Source organism: Ischnura elegans, chromosome 11 (assembly GCF_921293095.1).
Source record: "Ischnura elegans chromosome 11, ioIscEleg1.1, whole genome shotgun sequence".
NCBI lineage: Eukaryota > Metazoa > Arthropoda > Insecta > Odonata > Coenagrionidae > Ischnura > Ischnura elegans.
The window spans coordinates 21284374-21308573 of record NC_060256.1 but is presented as its reverse complement, the minus strand read 5'-3'; the positions used below and the strand labels follow the sequence as shown (position 1 = coordinate 21308573).

The following is a 24200-nucleotide window of genomic DNA, read 5'->3' as shown; positions in this document are numbered from 1 at the left end:
AATAGACTACTTTAACGCCATAACATCGCATGGCAACTAAGTAGCATCAAAATTCCAAGCTTACACTTAAGAAATCCCATGATTTGGAGTTTGTCAAAATGTAAGGCTTTGCATTACCAATTTAGGGTCACCAGCCACCAATTTAGGTTACAAATGGCAAATACCACTCCATAAACAGGGGTTTCTACAAATATGCTATTCCTGAGCATCAGAAATTTGTGTAATCTATGGAATTTCGGACTCTGGTCCCCTATTATGTCGAGAAAGCGATTAACCGAGAAAGATGGGAGTGGTTTACGCAATAATGAAGTGGTAATCAACGTGAACACAAATTCAACGCCGTTTCATGGATATATGGGAGTCAGTGTACCATTAGTTTAAGATTAAAAATTACTGTGTCTACTTCTTGTACCATGGTGATCATATTGCGGGTCATATCCTCTAATTACAAGATTTTTACTGTTAATTTCGCATTAGAACCCGTCTATAAATAGTTCCGAGTCCGGAAAAAACGTTAAAAAATGTCCTATATTACGGAAGGAATAGGTATTGGATCTCCTTATTTCACCAAAAAATTAAGGACTACAATGAATGCTAATCTAAACTCTGCAGTCAACTAAATCCTAGGAGTACCTATTTTTTTGTGGCTGTTCTGCACAATTGTGGGGAAGTATATAGATGAAGATGAAAAGGAATTCACCACGCATTTACAATTTGTGAATAGAGTCATGGTTTTTTATGAGCTTTTCCTATCCTTAGTATAAAAATGCAGAGAGAAAAAATGTCTGTATGTTATACAATGAACAAATGTAAAGAAATTCAAGAAGGTATCATTGAAATTCGAAGGGTGGTACCATGGAGTAAAACTCTCTGCTATTACTCTGTGGTAGTACTAAATAAGCAATCAACTAAAATTTGTCAACCAATTAGGCATTCGTTAAATATTAAAAGTAATGTTCACATATACTGCCATAGTGACCATATCACAAGATTTTCACCGTCATAACAGGAATTTTTTTTCGTACATTTCCTTCCCAACTAACTAGTATATTTACATATGCTGAGAAATGATAACCCAAAAATAAGAATCAACATGGTTTCTAGGCCTAAGTAACCGTGCGTGTTCCTCAAAATAAAGCAGAAAAACGATTATACCGATTTTCACAAAAATTGGTTCTATTTTTTAAAGCCCTGAAAAGGTTAATAAAAAATCATATTTATATATCTCCCTCAGCTTACTAATGAAAGGCACGTAAGTATTTTAACAATTAGCAATAATTAGTCTGCTTCTTTAGAGTCAAATGAAAAATGCTTAGATGCACATATTCTTGAATCTAATAGACAGATATTAAAGATAATATTTTAATTTACAAATGGCCCAAAGGTATACAGATAGTCCATCACAGGTTTCCTCCGCTGTTCTTGCTTGCAATAACACTGGCAGCAATGCAGGTATGCATCTAAAGATAATATACCAGGACTGGGTCATTCTATGTTGAATCAACAAATAGTCGTTGCCGGGCCATCCCATATTTCCACGATATTTGTTGTAAGAGGAATGCCACCACATCTGTGGCACCAAATACGAATTCACAAAAAATAATATGCAAAATAATATACATACTCTGCTAAGTTACTCAAAACAGTTCATTTTACGTCGTTTTATTTTAAGCTTATTTTACTTCATGCAGAAATTATAAAAGTATTGTTGAAGATCGCCAGGGCTACAATTATTCCGTATGCACTGAATGTGTAACTCAAAGTTATATTAACTGTTCTAATATGAAAATTGTAAAAAGTTGAACTACTTATTTGACTACGATGAATATAATAAGAATTCTAGTTCTTAATACTAATGGTGTAACTCAAAATTTGCAGCAAAACCATCAACATGGTGACTATATTTTCTGTTAAAAAATCAAAAATAAATGTTGCTCTGCAAAAAAACCATGAAAGCGATAAAATGAAGTATGTATTTATAGATTAAATTGAGTGAAATGCCTAGCTTGGGCATGACCGTTAAGGTAGGACCATTTTTTTCTATTCCACGCTTTTCTATTAGGTTTCTATTCCTCATGAAAAATTAGATTAGATTTGATCTTATTTTTACTTTATCCATAAATACGGAAAATATTCACAAATATCCACAAGTTTCCAAAATAGTTAGAAGCGTGTTTTGAGATGTCTTACCTTCAGGAACTGGAAGTAATTGGCGCCATCCTTGAAGAAGAATCCTCCTGCAAAAATAGAAAATTGCGAATGTTAATAGCCATTATATGGTGATCTAAATATTAAATATGCATCAAAATATTTTTTAAGAAGTGCAATAGGTTTCTTAATAAAAATTAGCTCATCGTTACTTTCTGGAGCTGAATAATTGGTACAGCATTTAACATTCAACTTCCGAATAATTAAACGAGCTAATTCAAGTTTTCCTTAAGATATTTTGCACGCTATTGTACTGCAAATCCCATAAGCACATGATTGGTTCAATGGCCATTTTAATTTATGTATAGTTTAGGTACACGAGTAATCCACTGAAGCTGTAGGCCAAATGAACTTTGATATACCTCGTACTCTGCATCATGATTAGAAGGTCTTCAGTGCATTACCAATTTAGAGCACTTCATTATTCAAAGGATAGCTCAAGGCGATTAGGCAACAGATAAACATTAGTGTGGACAGTAATTATTTGTTACCACACAGGTACACGGTCCGAAGCATTAAAATGCCGTGGGCGTGATTAACACGTGCGGAGCGTATAGACGTGCATTTATCAGACAAATAACATCCACCTGTGCAATACACCTTCCTTAAGCGAGTTGTTTATTCCACATAATACTGATAAATGAGTTCACGCCCAAATTCTAGGAGAAATGGACGCTTGGGATGCCTGCCCGATGTCCTTCATCATTGGCTGTAAAAATATCGCGTTTTCGGAGCTAAAAATCTAGGTCTTGCATGCATATATCGACGATAGGTTAATTAGCATGCATTAAAAACAAATATAATTTGAATGAGAGATCAAGCCGTGCCTTCTCTCTGAAATTCGGAATTTTTGAAAAGGGAAAAGTTTATTAATGGTGGTGAAAATTGCTATAAATTGTACACGAATTATATTCACAGTACATCCACTGCCGCAGGTCATATTTTAGCAGGTAACTCAAATATTAACAGTTGACACCTGTGGGATTGCTAACATAAAATTATTCATATTTCATAATGATAAAATAATTCTTGGAGTATAGGTCAAACAACCGCTACTTATACTCCAAGAATTATTTTATCATTAATTAAATGAGGTAAAGATAAGAAGAAAAAAATTAATATTTCATTATCTGGTAACAGCTGACTAGCGCCTTCTGTATACCTACACAATTTGCCTATCAATATGGTAGTGTACGAATAGGATAGTGGTCGACTAGCCCATCGAAAGGTATGCACAGTTAGGTAAAATAGAAAAAAAAACTGTCAGAAACCTCAAAAATATTTTTTTTAAAGCTAGAAATTAACCTTCAAAAATTTAAATCGGACGAATGCAGCACTTAAATAGTAGTCATGGAAACACCAACAAAGACGCCTGTAGCATGTCTTGGGTTAATTCGGAACTTTTATTTTGTCTCGTTCGTAACGTTTCCGTCGTAGGCAGCGAAAATTAGGCCACAGTTGACGGAGGAGGGCAGAATTTTTCTTTTTAATGCTGGCCATAATGGTACTCGACTCATCTGACTCCTGGCCTAATTTTCAGACACAATGACAAAGACTCTTTTCATAAGTCTCCCGCGGATCGAAGTTTTGTTTTTTCATTTCGCTGTCACCCATTCCGCCGAAAAATTTTGAAAATCTTAGGCTTTACGCATTATTTCCACTCCAGAAGTCTGTTTTCACCTCGCACTATTAGTTTAAAAATCATACTATCCTCAACAAATTGCTGCCGGGTTTGCAACCGGGTCAGAATCTCTAAAGTTGCCGACGTATCAATGAACGTTTCGGCAATCGAAACGTCGCTTCGTAGAGTAGGATGAAATCGAAACAAAATCTGGCCAAAACCTCAAAAATGTTTCTTGTCAGCTAGTAATATTAATCAAACTCCCCATAAATATTTTTAATTGTTTTAGCATAACATGGTGTAATAATTTTTTCCTATTACCGCGCCTTCGCAAAATATACGGGGTCAAATTTGAACAAATTTCGTGAACAATGAATACCCAACATGAAAATTACCTACCTTAGCCATTTACTGCGGCTTGAATGAATTGCCATTGGGAAAAAAATATATTAACACCGTTTTTAAGTACAATTCTTCGTCTTTCATTTGATGGTTTTCTAAGTTTCTTACAGCGTATACGACTTACAAAGAGTTACACGGCAGAGCAATTCTTGCGGGGGACGACAACTATCACTATGCCCAAAACAACCTTACCTGGTGCCAAGCCCGGGGAGATTTTATCAATAGTATTCGCCGGAAAGCTTACGATCTTTTAAACTATCCCTATGCGCACGCTGTTGATGGAGTTGACAGAAAGGCGACAAATACCTGGGAGTTATGACGCTTCAAACCTATCGCGGGAAAATCATGCGGAAAACTTTTGCGGCAGAGCCTTAAAGAAAATAGTATTCGAAAATCGTATTGTGGAAAGATTTCAGGAGAAAAAATTAAAAGAGAGATACTACTTCGCACTCGTCTGGTCAAAACTCGAAACTGTGCCAAGTAAATAGGATTCGGCGCGGAAATATTTTATCTATGTACCTACCAAACAAAATGCAAGGGAAATGAGCGCCATTCGTCAAACACTGCTACTAATGAACGAAAAGCGTTAATATAAAGATTTTACACGAATTAGGATGGGAGGCGCTCATGATTCAGAGGCTGCGCGCAAGGCTTAGATCGCTTGGACAATTAAGAACAAGTTATCTTTCAGAGCGACATGGAGAAAATCATATTAGATCCTCTCTTTACTTTCAGGTCCAGCAGAAAGGAGAAAATAAGAGAAAAATTAAAGAAAAAATAAGAAAAAATATAAAAAAAAAATAAGAAAAAAAATAAGAAAATAATTTGATGCGTAGTTTTCCGCGGCGTTGTCTAGATGATAAATCAATCAAAACACCAATGAGAAGGAGGATCAGACGGAAGCAAGGACACACGCAGTGATTCCGTTTGTATCTGGCACCTCAGAGAAGATTGCTAGGATTCTACGACAGCACAACGTCGTAACAAGATTCTCTTGTGTCACCAAGACTGGCGATGTCCTACCGGGTCCAAAAGACGTTTTGCCGCACGACATTCAAGAAGGTGTCTATAAGGTGCCATGTTCATGTGGCAAAGACTATATAGGAGAGACGTGTAGATCAATGAAAATGCGCATCCAGGAACACAGAAGAGCCACAAGAAATAAGCAATTTCAGCTCTCCGCCATTGCGGAACATGCATAGAGTGAACCCGGACACCAGATACTGTTTGACGAAGCAAAAGTTGTTGCAAAAGAAAAGAGATATTTTCCCAGACTAATAAAGGAGGCTATCGAAATATTCAAGACACCGGAAAACATGAATAGAGAAGACGGCTACCCTCTCCACAGCTCGTGGAAGAGGGTCATACGAGAGAAAAGAAGGTGGACCAATCAGCATCCAGCATGTAAAAATTGGCGCCAAAAATGAACTATAAAAGTCAACAAAAATTGAATCCCGACATCGACCTGAAGACGGCGGTTGGAATACCGGAGAGACTGTCGTCACAAAGAAAATCCACGCGGTAAACCCAGAAACACGGAGACATCATCAAAGAGAGTAATTTTACCGAATGGAGGTTTTGGGGATTTGTTTTTTCAACCTAACAATAAAAAAGAACTTCAATATATTCTATGAAGGATTCAGACGTCAAATCACTCCAAAGTGGATCTTTAAAAATTAAAAAAAAAAACTGCTGGTGTTCCAGCACCCCTGGCCACACGCCTATTTTATCTGTTTGCAGGGTAGTATGTAAAAATTTTATTTTAATTAATGCTTATAGTCCTAACTGTCGCGCAAAAGCTCAAAATTGCTTTCACCTAACCCTACTATGTGATAACAACCGCCCATCACCATCCCAGTGGGTGGGGTTAAAATACAGGCGACGGATGGAAGAAAAATACTCGAAAATCACGATCACTATCGAGAGGAATACATTCTAGAAACATCTCCGTCGATGCCAGAAAAATTACAACAGCCTACGATGGTATCGTCCCGTTGACAAGCGAGTAATATTCGAGCGTATTATTTCTTACAAACGCGAACGAGGATATATAACGCGTTTAGAGGATCGCTAAGGATTATAACATTCCGGACCCCATAGAAATCCTAGTTGGCTCATTCGTCCCGTCTATTCAGCAGCGATCGGATTACTGTGGAATCGCTCTGGCTATCGCTAGGGCGTTGGAGCGATAACAGTTTAATATCCCCCCCCCCCCTCCGCCTCTCGACGTCGGATTCACGCCAACGATTTGATCGGTCGATTTGAGTGAGCCATGGGAATGTCCCCGGACCGCGATAAGCGATTAAAATCGGTTCGCACGAATAGTTTACTGGCACGCCTCGGGCGACTGACCTATTCACCAGATAATATTTAAAAAAGGGAGTAATTGGAGCTTACAAAAATGACAGAGAACACTTTCACGCTGGATGGATTTGCGAGGAGTTGAAAGCGTACAGTATGGACGCGGGATATTGCGAAAGATAAAAAATTATTTGTGTCAAAGTAAAAATATAATATTTATGGACACTAGTGGTGTCGTGAGAAGTCCATATCGTTTTCCAGGAATAGAGCAATGCCAAATGTTCAAAATGGATCATTTAGAGCACGAATATTGCTATGGAGAATTCTTCCCTCGGCTGTTAGATACGTTGTATCCATTACAGAATGGGAACTAGTGTGTTGGAATTGAATGGAAAAGTCGAAAAATATGGCAGAATGAGTGATAGAATTTCAGTCTTCATGGGCGTGGCCCTGGATCAGCGTATAACAGGAGATGACTTAAAAACAGTTCACAAGCATATGTGGCTCCAATCCACTTTTGGGGAAACATTTTGACCCATAGTACCGTGGAGGTGCTTCTCTCTGATAGCACCTATAGTAAAAACAAATTGCTGCTGCAAGTTTTTGGGGCGGCACCTTGCAATTTTTTACCAGATACTAAAATAGACCTGATTATATCAAAGAAAAATAGAAATACCAAAGGATGTTTTAGGAGAACTAGCATCATAAGAACAAAATTCCGCTTCAATTGTTTCGGGCATTACCTTGAATTGTTTAATTAACACCTACAATTGATAAGTTTATGCCACAAAAAAGTGAACTCCTAACATAGATACACCTACTCCGAGCTTGATAAGAAACCAGCCATCCACCCCAAACCAGTCCTCGCTAACATCAGGCCTTATTACCTGGAATTCGATAAAATAAACGTTTCGCATGAATTCCAGGGGCCTGTAAAAGGTCAGCGGGCTCAGCCTCCCTGGTATCGCATTGATCACACACGAGCTAAACGCGTGGATAATTCATCTCCCTTCGGCGGATTGGCTCCGACGCAGTTCGAGGTATTTACTGCGCATTAGTTATTCAAGAACCTCAAGGCAATGAAAGCACTTTCTCGCCGAGGCAATTTCTTCAAAGATTGGTTCCCATCGAAGCGCGAAATTGCGTCCATCCTGTTTCTCTGGGGCCTCGATGCTCGCGGGTGATCAGGGATCTCCTTGCCTAAACTGTCCGGCTGAGAGAAGACTGCTCCCTCGATGATAGATGCAGGGCAGTGGTTGAGAGGAGCACTTCGTTGGGTGAATGTAATGATAAGGGGAGACCAAAAAGGTTGATTAATAATGGCACTACTTCATCATCATGCGTCAACAATCCTAAGATTGGTTTGACGCAGCTCTCCATTCCTCTCTACTACCCGCTAGTCTTTTCTTAGCAACGTATTTCTTCTCTTTCACATCCGTCCGACCAATGGCCATCCCGGAAGAAAAGGCTTCCAGGCTTTTGATTTTTACCATACCCGGTGCAAGCTCACAAACAATGTTGAAAAATTGCGACATTCCCTGAAGAGAAAATATTTTACTACCACGGGGACCTCTTTGTATATACCTACTATATATCACTACGTAAATACATATGGAAAACTGTTGCATGGAAATAAACCTTTTAATTATGGAAAAAATTCATTAATTCTGTATCTTTGATAACCTCTCTCATGTAACTCATTCGGGGCCGTCCCTTGCCCTTCTTCCCTAGCACCTGTCCTTCTACGATTGTTTTCAACAGGCCATTATATCTCATAATGTGGCCAACTTTGTTGTCCCGTCTTCTGCTTAAGGTTTTTAGAAGACTTCTCTTTTCTCCCACTCTTCTTAGCACTTCGTCATTAGGTACTTACTCGGTTGTGCCCTTTTATCTTCATCGATCTTCGGTGGCACCGCATTTTGAATAGTTCCACTCTTGACTTCTCTGCTGCTGCCAACGTTCAAGTTTCTCTCCGTATCGTCACCACTAAATGAGTCAAAAATTATTTTCATTGGAATGAATCTCAACACGCATAGATAGAAATATGAAGTTTAAACGATCTGAGTGTCAACAAATATTTTCGCTCGTACGGAAGACTACTACATGTATCTCTCTATTTATTCTTTAGAATAGTATCTCATTAGAATATTTAGGCTCTTCCCTTTGATGTTGTATCCATACAAGTTAATTATCCATCCTAAATCAATGACTGCACCGGCACATACTTTTAAGTATTCCGAGTATAAACGTTGTCTAAACCTTCCACTGGTAATTAATATGATTACAGCCAATGGAAATCTTACCATAGCGGACCGGTCGCAATAATAGTGTGAAAGTATGTTCACGACGATATATTATCACCACGATATGACTATATGGACAGTGTAATATGCACAGTAGTATGAAGAACGATCGGAAAACTCCGACGAAAATTAAGAAGTAATTGTTGCATTTTCATTTTATGAATCAGAGGCGATATAAGGAATAGAATACTTGGTTATATACGAAAACTGTTTGAGACTAAGTCCGAAAATGGTCAAACCAAGATGGCGGAATTCTGACCACGCTTAAAACTCGAATGCAGCGCCCCAAGTGTATTTACAATCTCCTTGATTTTAAGGAAATCGATTTTTTCATCACTACGGTGAGCCGTTAGTATTGCCCCGTTCAGATTACGGTTATCCGAGCGATCGTCCAAACTGTAGTTGACAGAACTAGTCGTGTGAATGCATGTCCGGACAATAGTTCAAGTAGTTCCTAACGTTGCCACTTGACGATCGTTAGGCGCTGTAAAACCGGAAAAGGAAGCGACAAGAGAAGGACGAAAAGTTCGTGAAGCTCCCTTCGCTGAATTTTTGAAAAGGATTTGCTCAAGGAAGGAAGTATATAGGCGGAAGAAAAATTATTCGTTAAATACACGTTGAACACAGTAGTATCTTGAACCTCACAAAGTAATAACTCAACAGCTTTGATAACCCTCAATTTCTCGTCCACTTTAGACGTCATCACTTGAGGGCAGCACAGGTTTTAACCATCGTCGTGTGAATGCACGATAGTTCCAACGATTGCTGGAACAATCGTAATCTGAACGAGGCGTAAGCAACCGTTAAGACCTGCTTACACGGTACATTAACACGTGCGTGCTAACGTCTAAATGTATGGACGCGAGAATAAACGCCAAAATGCACCGTGTAACCACCCAACTTGTGCGAATGCGTGCACAGAAAATAGAACCTGGTCTAATTAGGTTCATGCATTCGTACATGTTCCGTTCCGGTCCACAAAAATCATTCATGTAAACAGACATTAACTCGTACGTGTTAATGATTCGTGTAAACAGGCCTTCGGACATGAAAAGCAGTCGGTGGTGCACATTTGAAGGAAGGCCCAAACGCGGCTTCCAGTTGAGCAGGAGCTAGGCGGTCTCGTAAGGATTAAATTAAGGTTTAGTCCCTCGGGATAGGATTGGAAGAGAACACGAAGACAGAATAGGTACCGCAGGTTCATTCAGCACTAAAACTACTCACACTGGCAACCCTTATTCCTACTCCTTAATACTGCTATTTATCACTATGGATGCCATATAACCGGATTCCAAAGCAAGGTGGCGGTGCCAGCATTGAACCTCCCGAAGAGATTTATATAGTTCGCCGCATACAAATGGGCAAGATGTCTTGGAGAAAAAACGGTGTTATCTCTTCAGGGTCCCCCCTAAGCAAGACGGTGTAAGCATTCCAACTAAGCTACTCGGAACTGTAAAGGATTGTACAGATGTACAGATTCTTTGGGTGCTAAGGAGAGAAGAAAAAAATCATTTGATTTGATGGTCCTGCCATGACAATAAGATTGGAGTATGGGGTCCTTATGGTAACATATGGACGATAAAACCATAAAACTAGAATAAAACTTATTCGAACTACTCAAGACATTGTTTGGTGTCTTCAAAATAATATCTTGTAATTTTAAATAAATTATTAAATTTCAAATAGGTTTCCATATGTTCAAGTAATCTGGTTATCATCATATGCCGTCGACATAAAGTTTCGAAGCCCGTATAGTTTACAATTAAGTCAGAGATCATAATTCATGATTTCCGAAAAAAATACTTTATAGCGGAGGAAATTTTCGGAGGAAAAGAATTTATAGAAAAATGGAAATATGGGAGAATTTTCGGCGGGATATTTAAACGGAACGTCAGCAATAGTGGCTTGAATAAGTATTATCTGACGCCTCAACACACAGGTGACAAATTACATTATTCTCTGTTCCCGAATGAAAATTTACACTTACGGAGTGTTGTAGGATCTTCAAATGAACCGTTCAATAAGTCACTCATATCTCGCGGCAAAAATCATGGAGTCGTAGCGACTGGAGGGAGAGGTCCCTAACCTATAAAGATAAATAATGGATTGCTGGGCATTTGCAGGAGAAAAAATTGTTACAATACTCATTAATTTATTTAAATAGGCATTATATGCTGTTGCGCCTACTTTCTTCTTACAACTGCTTCGGATCATAGCCGATCTTAGGTCTTCTATGACTCTGTTTTCTTTTTCCCATTGAGTGGGTCAACTAACCAACAATTCACACAGGATGTTAAAGAGTAGAACAGAGGCACAACCTTATTCCAAATGACGAAAATAAGCCTTAAAAGTTATTGGACGAATTACTGGATGAGTTGAACTACCGCAAGGCAGCTTGCTTTTTTAATGTTTTTTTCATCACAGATAAACGAAAATCGGGAACAAAAATGCCAATTTAACATTTTATCAATCGATGAATCTTGTACTTATAGTTGTTAATAGAATACTTATATGAATCTGGGCTTTTAGTAATGTAATGTTTGCACATCCTAGGCGTGGAGATATTTTTCAACCCTTTTGTAATTAATGCTTTTATTGTGCCTCTTAATTATGCAATCATTTTTATAATTATATATGTAAATTTGCAAAACGTAGTATGAGTATAAATAAACGCTAGGAATGATTTCAATCGACTTTATATCCATTTATAGCCACAAAAGTCACGGGGAAACGCTCAACGAATTACAAAAAATTCAATTAAAATCGAAAATCGTGTTTTAATAGTCAAAAATCGAGAACATTGAGATCGAGCCACGATATTCGAGTTTCGATCCAAACTCGAATTTACAACTTCGATTTAGACCATTTCAGTAGATTTCAGCAGGGTCACTGCCGTGCTACGTTAACGTCATCCGTCCCATGTAAAAGATTTTTGTCTAGGGACGGTAAAATTGGGAAGGCACGCCCGCGATCATCAAGAAAGCATTCCATTCAGCTGATCTTCCATAAAATTTTTAGTGAATTAGAAATATTCCAAGCGGTGATTACAAAACTTATATGCGTGCGTGTTTTTAAAAAATTGTTACTACCAATAATAGGGTAGTTTCCTTCATCAAAGAAAACGATAGGCATTGATTGCGATTCGTTACCCACCATTAGTGTATTCATAATACACAAATTATTTGGTTTTTGAAATACCGGTTTAGACGAATGGCAAGGGTCAAATTTTATCCTCATTTGAAAAAGGCCAGATTGGCGCCCATGCGATTCCACTCCGCGTGACGTCACAGGGACCTAGTTTCTACAGGAGAGGATAGGAGTTATACATCGTCTGAGGTTACCAATGCATGCATGAGGCAAGGAGCTCAGGGAAACATGTCTTAATAATCACCTATTAAAACTGGCTAAGGTCGGAAAGTTTTCTTCGTTTGATAAGGTATTAATAAACCTTTTTTAAGCCAAGCGCTACCATTCAGCAAGGTACTCAGCTATCCGCTAGCATCCTGCGTCCTATCAGCGCTCAGAGCCTCGATCAAGGTCACTTCACAAGGAGAGAGGGGGAACCAGAAATGCGTCGCACGGACTTTCCTACTTACGCGTCGCGTTTTTGCGCGCTTGAAATTTTTCACTTTTCATTTAATCGCGAAAAATAGATATCGTCATTTTAAAATCTTAAAGCGCGAAATACGTACTCCAGGAGTAATTTTAATCGATTTCGATTTAGGCAATAAAAAAATAATAGGAAACCACCCTATTGAAGCATGTATTCTAAGCACATTTTTTTCTGCTACGGGATATGCATAGGGGATCACCCGAAAATAAATTCAAATTCCCTGTCTTATACGAAAGATATCACAATACTGGCAAAAGAAACCTCAACATTCAATATATGCATAATATTAAATACATAGCCAAGTATCAAAAATAAAAAGGAAAAAATCGCATTTACTGAAGACACTTCGCCATTTTTCCTCTTTTGCCGCCTTGAACAGAGTGAGTAAGGATACCTATCGTCCCACAGTCAACTGCTGGTATAAATGCTGACCGTAAACACACTAACCGATTATAGTGATACATTGTAATCATTTCTGTCACAGACAGTATGCTCTACAATGCTTGGGTCGGAATTTATACGTAATTCTTTAGAACATTTCAGGTAGCATTGCGCACGCTAACCGCTCAAGGGATAAATTTGTATTCTTGAGTTTTTTAAGAGCAAATAATAAACACATTTTTACAAATTGTTTTTTTTAATAAAGAACATTCGATTTTTTCGATTAACCGATCCTTCGGCTCAAATTTCGATTTTTGTTGAAAAGTCGAACTTATCATTCGATTACAGAGCAATTTCTCGAAAAAATCGATTTCGACCGACATTTTCTCTGTCACTACTTTAGTTCGCACTGGTAATCTCTTCAACTTGATTTTTTTTTTTGTAAAATCGTTTTTCCGCGAATTTTGTGGCTATAAATTGATATAAGGTCGAATATGAATCGTTATTTAGACTTGTAAGAACGCTTTTTCGTTGAGAGTGATAATAATGTAAAGTTTACATTTGGAAGCATGACAGAGATTGCGGTGAGATATCGATCACCGGCCTGGGAAAGATAAATGCTCGGTCCTTTTCGAGCGAGTCATTTTCCCCTCGTAATTACTTCGCCGTATGCCATGCCGTGTGTGTCTGAGTCTCGTCAAAGTCTCGAGAAATAATGGCTCCCTCGATTCGGTTCGTGTCTTAAAATGCTGGAATTATTCCCTTCTCGTTCCGATACACATCTTCAGAAACTTTGAATTCTTCGCTCGCTATCGACAGACTGACTAGACGTCACCAGTCGAGCGATCTCATTGTCGTGAGAGATAACCTACATTTCGCATCGAGCCTTTTGTCAGGCGGAACAACTGCTTATGACACTTTCTCAGCGATAACATACCTCACGCAACTTCTCCATAAGATAACTCTAGAAAGGCATTTTCACGTTGCAAGGCATATTTCTGGGAAAATCGCAGCGATTTTCAAAAGGATAGTGCCCATCGGGAAAATTTAACACACACTTGAGTTTCCCTCAGCGGCGTTTAATTAAGACGGTCGAGGAGGCGCTCGCAATTATCAGTTCGAGTGATTAATGGAAATTCCAGGAAATTACTGGAACCAATTAAACTTTTAAAGATACCCTGCAGTCCTTGAGGTATTTTTTTCTGTCAGTGTGACGTTTCTACCAGGTTGTTCCGACTTATTTTCTCAGGAACTGCGTGCCATGCAGTATGACGCATTGTAATTACCTTGAGGCTTACAGTATTTTATACTAAGATATCACTCGTGTTTGAAAACTTGTATAAGTGAGGAATTGAGAGAGTTGCGATTGCGAGTTTGAATATGAAATGTAGAACTGTAAAATAGGTAAGCTCAACTACGATATTTTTGGAGTAGGTAAACGTTCAAATGAAATGTTTCACTCTAAAATTTAATTGTTGTTTAGTGTAATGCTAGCGTGAGAAAATTATATATCTAAAAATGATTGAATGGTCTAGATCAGCGGTTCCCAAAGTGGGGGTCGCGACCCCCAAGGGGGTCGTAGGCCGTTCGGAAAGGGGTCGCGAGATACTAATAATATGGTGAACAACGTACTTAAACTTGGACGACCATTTTTAGGGGGTCGCGGCTAAAAAGAATGAGCTAAAATGGGTCGCGGAAAGAAAAAGTTTGGGAACCGCTGGTCTAGATGAATGAGGAAGCGCTCTATGTTTTGGGATATGATAGAAACTAAGTGGTTTAGAAGATATAGATTAGAGTATGTGGTTTTAGGATAAATGTTGGTGAGGTGGTGGGATATTCGCAGTAGACATCGGGTGGTCGAGGCAGGAACGAGAGTAAAATAGACTTGATGTCTGAAAGGCAGTACATTTGAAGAAGAATACCTACAGTTACCTAGGATGCCTATAGATTACCTATCGATATATAGTTGTACTGATTCCAAATAAGCTCTTATAAAAATTTTTTTTTTTTAAACCAGCCTTTATATTTAGATTACAGGGGATGAGCAACGTTTATATATGACACAAAGCAAAAAAACTCAGTGACCCCGAAAAACCAAAAGTGACGTATTAAAAAAGTCACTATATTTATTAAATTTTCAGTGAATGGTAAGCCCCCTATGTTTCAAAATGCCACCCCTATGCTTTTAAATGCCTACCATGTGGATATGCCTAAAGTGGATAACTTTTACTGTGGTCGCAAAACACGAAAATCGACCATTTGGAACTTCTTAGATCAAAAACATGTTTTGGGGGGCTATAGGTTGACTGGGGGGTGGTTCAAGGGGGGTTGGAGAGAAAAAGTTATATTTTCATGTATTGTCATTGGAAATGAAGAAGTGTGCAAAATTTCAGCGTTTTTGCTTCACAGGAAGTGAGTCAAATTTGAGTTACAAGATTTGTACCAGACAAACAGACAAACAAACAGACAGGTTGGTGAGTTGATATAAAGGCTGGAAAAATACATGAAAGGGATTAAAATAATTCAAAAGAATTTCTTTGGGTACTTACATTATAACGATTTAAATATCTACCCTATTTGTTTTCAAGAAAGAAACAAATTTTGTAAATTTCCGATGTTATTTATGGGATATGAATAAATCCGATGTATTTAAGAGATTATTAATAGACAGGGACTGTATATCCACGAGTATTTACTTTACATGAATTGAAAATTTCTAGTAAACATGTTGGAGAAACTATAAAATCAATAAATAAATAGAGTGGGCAAAGTTTTCATAAGGTGGAGGATTTCTTATCACATAAATGCGTGCAAAGGATAAGAAAGTATCCCAGCAAAGTTCCAATCGCCACTATACGTCGGTCTGTGAGGAAAATCTGCATCTTTTCTGATTGAATATTATTCCTAAGGAAATTTCTTTCGAGCGCAATTCAGACTCCTTTTCAGCGCGTATGTCGGAGGCGGAAAGCTTGCAAACCCTGGTGGAATATTAAGTATTTCCTGATTGTAGTAATGCATTCTGTATTCAGTGTTCATAAGTAATCGATTAAAAGTATTCGGATTACTTGTAACGAGCACTTTTTCAATTACTTTTACTTATAACGATTACCTTTCACGAAATTCTTACTTTACTCCTTAAGGTGAAAGATGAATCGTTACTTCCTCGTTATCGAACATAACTGATTTCACTGATTTACCTAGGCCTACAGATAACTTTAAATCCCTGAGTACCATACTTTGAATGTTCATGTTAGGCCACCCTTATGTTTAGCCTACTTATGATGCGTACAAAATATTAACACACCTTGAGTTGTCACACCAGTTATGAGTAGCAAGTGTAATTCAATTAGCCATTTCTATGACTCAATTATTCCACATTTTTACCCCAGTATTCGACAGTTACCAGGTGTCTCTGGAGTGGACAATATTCAAAGAAATAACTGTAATTGTATCTGTAATTTTACTGTTTGTTTTTTAAAATCAGTTGATTGTGCCCGTATTTGATTACTTTTTGTGCGACGTAACTGTAATTGAGCGCAGTTACGTTTTCTCTGTGAATTCGGATGACGTTACATATTTAGCCAATTACGGTCTTTGTTTTGAAGTTCAATGGGTGACCGCCAGCGGCGCGCGATTAGCCTCCCAATTATGGGGCTCACTTCTCACGGGAGCGGTTCATTTTCATCGTTGAGCCATCATTATTATAAGGTTTTAGAGATGGGTAATTAGCGTAAATTCAAGGAACTATCAGTGAACTGTGGTAAGTATAAGTATTGTTAACATAAACATATTAAAATCACATTTTTATTATGTAAAATGAACCGAGTATCACGCAATACGAATGAGAAACTTTTGCAGTTTGTAATTTTAAATTAAGGAAGATTACTTCATTGAATCGTAATGACTTCGTATAATTTGATTGACACCCTTGGTTTTCTAAACTTAGATTTAGATAATTGAAATGTTTAAAATAATATTTATTCGTCTTCCAATTTGCAATATTCAGCTTTATGTCGCATTTTCAAATTGAATCAAAGTATTTACACGTTCATTATGCTTAAAGTTCAGTGGTAATTTTACTGAATGCCGCTTTGAGGCGCTGTTGACGTTGTACATATATGCCAGATTAGCGAGATCACATTTAATTATAAGGGGTGTTTTAAAGGGGAAATCTGCAATACCTCAGAAGGTTGTAGGAAAGACAATTTTGTCCTATAAAGATGGGGTCACAACTTCTTAGTTACTGATTTATGGCAAGGCAATTTTTTATACAGATGCCTAAGCATTTTATGTCCATAAATATCGGGTCTGAACTCCGCATATTCTGAGCAAGAGTAGCGTGATTATTTTGGGATCCAGTTACCATGATAACGGTTTTTCTTAGGTATTTTTTGACATTTTATTTAATGCTCTGGATTTTTAAGGACATTAAATAATTAAGATTGGACGATAAGGAGCGATTATAATAATGTCTGAAACAATCCCAAAATGAGTGAGATTGCACAATCGCTTTGTTGATACCAGCTCAAACTCTCGTTTAATTAAGCCCAAAGATTAATTGCTTCAAACAATCGTAATCCTAAATTTCCGTCCAACCTTACTTCTTTAATATCCTTAAAGATCCAGAGAGTTAAAAAGAATGTGTAAAAAAGCTACGCAGATGAGAAAAACCGTTTTAATGGTAAGTGCTTAGTACATTCAAAAAAATGCTTACGTTGCCATAGTTCAGTAACTAAGAATTTGCGACCCAATGTTTATGTAACAAAAATACTTAAAATTGCCTTTCTTACCTCCTCCTGAAGTATTGCAACGACCTCCTGTAGGCCACTGTACTTATTCCAGATTTTCACAAATCATTTGCACTCCCGAAGTAACCAGAATCGTTCCTGAAAGTATCGTAGTGAGTTTATGGGATCTCGTCCCTCGCTATCGCGGGCATCACTTATCTGAACGCAGCGAGAGCCAGGTTGTCGAGTGTTGCCTTGGGTGAGGCATGCATGTTTGCCGCGAGGCAGAGAAGGAAATTACGAAAAGAAAGAGGAAAAATGGGAACAGGTCCGATATGGACGACCTGCCAGAGTTCCATGATCGATGGATTCCGTGAAAATTTAAACACACGAAAAATGCTCCAAAATCAAAGATTGGATCAATAACACAGAAACTGGTTTCCATACTCCCTCCCAACCATCAGTTACGGTGCCCAAGTGGGCAATAGTTACGTTCAGAAACTGATGGCTGATCTCAGGTGAACTTAAAGAGTAGATGGCTATATGTTTGTGGCATCGTGTAACTGGTAACATATTGACAGAAACAAGTTTGTAGAGCCCACAGATTTTTATCATTGACCAGCCCAAGTTTCAACAAACTATACCATCTTCAAGTAGAGAGAAATGATTCCCCAAGGCCATGTTCTTCAGTGATCAAGGAAAGGGATTGATAACAGAAAAGTGCTTTGTAGGAAAATACAAAGAAGCGATTGAAATTCGAAGAACAAAAGGCTCTTAAAAAGAGGGAAATAAAATGAAATTGGACAACATTCACATAAATTTACTCATTCACCTATCCTCTGTTCATTTAATCGTGACGGGTGAGCTGGTGTGGCTAAAGCAAGTGGAAGGGGTGAGCGGAGGGAAATTCTCACGACACGTGACTATCCGTTTGCCTTTCAGCAAACAGCAGGCGTGACCTCTTACGGTGCGGTAGCTTGGAAACTTAGGAAGGAGGACGATAGAGGACTGGAGGTGCTCGAGATGTGGGTATGGCGAAGACTGGAGAAGGTGAGGTGGACGGAGAGGAGGAACGACGAAGTGCTGGACATGGAGTGTGAAGAGAGGCAGCTTTTAGATGAAATACGGAGGAGACAGAAGGCAAGGATGGAGCGAGTATTTAGCTGAGGGGGAATGTTGAAAACAGTGTTAGAGGGTAGTTGGGTAAACGAGGGAGAGGAAGGAAGAGAATAAGATTTTTAGATAGAATGAAAGGGAGTAGGCTTGAATATGAATTGAAGATGGAAATACATGAAGGAAGGGGAAGCTGCTGGCTGACAGAATGCTCCTTAAGACCCCTATGGAAACTTACCCTATTCGGTAGAATACCTTACCAATAGTAATGACAGAAAAAGTAACAACAACAATGCCAACAACAATAAAAATAATGTCAACATAACAAAAACAACAGTAGCAATTATAACATATTTTAACGCAACCCAAGGATGAAATATGTTGGAACTTCAACCTCCCTAAAACGACATTGAATGTCCTCCCGTAAGTAATAACATCGCCGTGACAGTTTTTCATCCGATATTTGAGAGCTTCGCTCATGGAGTCACTCCTCATGGAGGGAAAATTATAAAATGAAAAAAAAACAAAAGATAACCGCGTCGAACGATTTTCGGTGGGTGGGAAATGGATTGGATATTATGTCATGAGCTGCGCCGTAAATCAAAAAGTGCGTCGCTTTGATCTGTGTACCGAATCGTTTTAATGGTGAAGAGCTGCGACGGAAAAAAGCCTTTTAAAACGATCCTTCTGCAAGCGGTGTCGTTCCGGCGAGGGGAAAATAACATTATTTACGGAAATATCTAAAAATTGGTTCGATGCAATAAATAGATTGTAAATAAAATGGGTCGGAGAATTGGAAAGGTTAGAGGTATTTAAAAAATTCCTAGAAACTTCAATGCGATAAGCCACGTCGCTCTACGGAACGAAAGACCTTGACGAAAAGACTGATGTATAATATGAGCTGCCGCCAATACACTAAGAGTGATACAGGGATAATATGAAGGGAAGTACTTTTTCTTTCTTCCCATAATTTCCATTTTCGGGCACTGTATTATCCGTATGTATTTTGTGCGCCCATGAATAAGGACTCAGAATTAGGCTAGCGATACTATGACGACTGACGTGGATTCGTTCTTCGATGTACAAAAAACTTTTTCTTTTCATTTATAAACATTAAAAGACATTATGTATATATAAACATTAAAAGGACATTATAACTTATAAATCAAAGAAAAATTGCTGGTTAGAATGTACTGATAGGAACACATTGGCACAATGTGCGTGCATATTCGTGATTAAGACTGTAGAAATTGTTTTTGCACACTAATATTTCATAACAGCTGCCAATACACGTAGAGTGATGCAGGGATAATTTGAAGAGGCTTATTTTTATCTATTTGTGTAGCTTATATATTTTGGAACTGCATTATCTTCATGTATTTTATGTGCCAATTTTACAAATAATATTTTGTTTTTGCTCTCCAGCAGTTAAGTGCCAGTTAAAAAAATGAATGCATCAGAGGTATTTTTTATAATTTATTTGTAAATGAGTGAGTCGAAAACTTTGAAGTCTCAAAGGGTTTCTAATTCCAAATTTTTGTTTATCCATACTTCAAGTATTATTTTTATTATTTGGAATACAATCGTTGTTATAGTTAGTTATAATAGGTAACTATTACTACAGATTTCTCATGATAATTTTTGTTTAACGTTCGCATAATCGTAAGTAGGACGGAGGTAAATCGAGAAAAAGTATGTGTTTGAGTTATAAGTAATTGTACATGAACAAAATATGTAGTTATGAAAGAGGTGCTAACATTATAACTCATATTCTGGAAATTTCCGCTCCGATATTGCGTTGCAGCGTACGCGACACCAACTAAACGACCTCTCGGACGAATAGGGAGCCCCCTCGCGGTAGCAGTCCCGAACCCAATCGATCCTGGCCCCATCAGGGAATACATACAACACTTACTGATACAAGATCGGATTAGATGTGCGGCCTCAGAGATGTAATATACTGGAACACAGCCTCTCCCACTTTCATTTAGACAACCTATGCGAAGCGCGGGAAATGTGTTTCCAATGGTTTTCTTATGGCTCAGTTTAATGAAGTTTTAACTATTATATCATGCCGCATGCATCATATTATGCACCAGTTAAATCCCATTCAAAATGTGTATGCACTATAGAATGAATTTTTATAAATAAGACGGAATTTAATGTTATTATTAATAGAACAGAATTAATGAAACTTTTCGTTGCTTCCGACAATATTCCTGTGGCAGAGCTGGAGACATTTTTACACGGCTTACTTTTTTGCCACTGCTCTTTCATTTAAAACTTCGATGAAATATTGTAACCTTGGTAAAAAATATAAACAGGCAAATGGAAAATGAAATATATTCTTATCGACGCATTTCTTTGAAAGAGGTACTGATATATTTGAAAAAATAATATAAAAGTTTTCATGAGCCATTAGTAATGAGCCATAATTATCACACTTAATGAGGGATTGCTTATTGGCGGTACTAACTAAAATATTAGGATGGAAAATGACGTGATGCAAGAAAACCTTCATGGTACCTTCATACGGACACAAACAAAAACAAGCATTCTAATTTCAAACAGATGACAATCGATATTCGGATGTTCCCGTCTGTACATCTCGGAGACTATGCCCATAAATACTCTGTCCCCGTTGAGGTCGTGAGGCAGTGGCGCACCCAGGGAGGTGTCCGGGGGTTCCGAACCCCCCCCCCCCCCCGAAATATTAAAAAAAATGAAATACATGGAATAGAGTACCTATTCCAAAACCGAATAACGAAGCTTTTAGAAGGTTTTATTTATATTGTGCTACTAAGATGTTCAAACTCCTGCCATTTCATATCACCTCTATAAAGTCCTTCAAATTGTTTTTACGTGAATTGAAAATATGGTTGTTCTCCATAGACAATATTGAAGATTACTTGTAAATACTATTTTTGCACATTATTTTAACATTGTATGTTATTAGCCTGATTTCTGTACAGTGTATGGAATATTTCAATGTATCATAGTAATTAATGTATTTGTTTTCATTTATTTTTCATAATATTCTCAAGGGAACACACGTTAAAGAAAAGCGTACTTTGACTCATTACTTATGGTAAATTCTTTCGTTTTTGGCCGCACCAGCCATATGTCAGCTTGTTTATTTAAGAGATGGCAACCCCAACACTGGTTCTTACCACAGGGGTGCCTATATTCCACCTTGTAAAAACTCATGCTTGAGTAAGCTGTTTTAATTTCATGTACCATAATGTATATATATATAATAAAATTATTTTCCTTCATAAAAGAAAACAAATATTGAAAAATCAGGAATTTAAAAATTTATCTTAAACAAATTAAGTTTTTTCGATCATGAAAAGTGTTAAAATTAGTTTAAAACCAATTACTTAGTGCCCGGTTTTTCAAAAAATTTCCCCCACGGTTTTGGACCCCCCCCCCCCCCCAACGAAATTCCTGGTTACGCCACTAGCGTGAGGACCACCATTTGCTAAATAAATGAAATGAGTGAGAGATAGTTGCCATCGTGACAACAATCGCACACTCGTCGACAGAGAAAAAAGTCAAGGAAGGTTTCATCCCACAGTATGCATACTATCGGATAAATTTTGAAACTTCTTTAATGCTTTCTTTTACCAACATTAAAACATTTTTACAGCTCTTCACTTAATAATCATATCATCTAATCCATTCTACGTGTTTATTCGCTTTCACATCACTGTTTACCTGTCAAATACATTTCAGTCGAAGTATTCCTTTTCCGTTCTTGCCATCTACTCTTGCCTTCGACGATTTTCTTCATCAGGCCATAAGAAATGGCCAATTGTTCCGTCTCCTTAACAAAGTTTTCATGAGGCTTCTCTTTTCTCCTACTTTTCTTAGGTCTTCCTCATTACTAACTCGGAAAATCTACGACTGTCCTTTCCGATGTAACAGCTATTGGTAGAGTATTATGGCGAGCGAAATGGATGGATGTTCAGATGAAGAAGTCTCATTCTGATCTCAGTCTGATCTCAGTCTGATTCACAGTGTGTAATGTTATATAATATTTTATATGAGAAATGTCATTCTAATGAGAACAAATGGATATTTGAAGTAATAAAGAGATGATCACATAAAATTAACCTTAAAATAATAATACCCTATGATAAAGCTCTTTCATTCACCCGAATCATTTGCGATAGCCAGGCAAACCACGGTTATATTTTCGAGTAAGTGTGTTCGAGTGTCCATCATAAATATCCAAGTCTCTGGTTATATCATTGGCCCAAATCACTTTTCCTACCGCGAGGTAAGGAATGGTGGTCATAGAGGAATATAGAAGCCGACATTATCCCGCGCTCCACGAAATATGGCTGGTCGACAATGGCTCCCCACCTCACGTAAGGAATGTGGTAAGTAAGTCGGCTCCCTCAAAGCTACCATGGAAATGTCGGATTAGTCCTTAACATATTTTTCAGTCACTACGATTTGAAAGCGAGCCACCCGCGTAGAAATCCAATACTCAGCTTCGGCCACAATCAAATATGCATTTCAAAGAGTGAGCGATTACGTCCACTTCTCTCCAAATCGAATGTTTTTTTCAATGCTATCAGCATATTTATACAACCGCATTCAATATTCTTTTTCCCAATTACGTGTCAGCCTGTGATTAAGTATGCGAGAGCTAACTAACCATATCATGGAATAAAAATAGACAAAAATACTATAAAAATTTCAAGTATGAAAAAAATAGATCCAATCACTATTCACCGAAAACGGTTTCAACAATTTTTGCTTGAAGCTGGGTTGTGTTGCTCTGTGCCGAGAAATGTATCAAGACCTTTATAAAAATCATAAATAATAATTTCATATCAACGGATTTAATTTTATTGATTTTGATCTTGTTACGTTGCACCCACAACTAAGCCCTAGCATAACATTAATAGGAAATCTTTTCCGAAGCCCTTTATTGTGGATGCTTCCAACACGTGTGCAATTATTGTCTCGTCGAACTGAAATTCATACTGGATTGACTTTTTTTGATGAAGATTCTTTTCAGCAGGTGGCGATCCACATAAGAATGAAAAGCCACACTTGGACACATGAGAAAATACATACAGTTAACCATCGCATAAGTGAGGACGGAAGACTTTTTGTTTTCGCAAATGATTTGGGGCAGAGATTGAAGGGTTTTCAGAGGCAGTTTCCACATTCTGAACATGGAAGCGATTCAGGACACATTAGCGAGGAACAATGGCGGATCGAAAACTGTCATGAGGACGAAATTCGAAAAACAATCTCACGCGAATGACCAACCCTAGCTACCGCCAAAGCCGACAGTGCCAATTTATTATGGTTACCGATGTTATTTCTTCCCATTCGTCACGACATCCGGGATAATATCCAAGCATTCGTTTGACGTGATAGACGGATCGGGGTGACCCCACGCAAAAAATACGAGGGACCGCAATAAAAATGAATAAAGAAAAACGAACGGGAAGAGATGGGTGCTGTACTGTTTTTTTTGCATTAAAAAAACCGGACGTGATCGGCGTTAA

At 37.9% G+C, this 24200-nt stretch overlaps 1 protein-coding gene across 1 annotated transcript in view; it reads right to left on the bottom strand.

Annotated features, from left to right (window-relative positions):
* LOC124168443 (leucine-rich repeat and immunoglobulin-like domain containing-NOGO receptor-interacting protein 4) overlaps positions 1-24200 on the bottom strand; it is a 939647-nt gene that overhangs the window by 345610 nt on the left and 569837 nt on the right. Inside the window, exon 7 of the mRNA XM_046546685.1 lies at positions 2191-2237. The gene's annotated coding sequence lies outside the window, so the exon portion shown is untranslated. The remainder of the gene's footprint in view (positions 1-2190; positions 2238-24200) is intronic.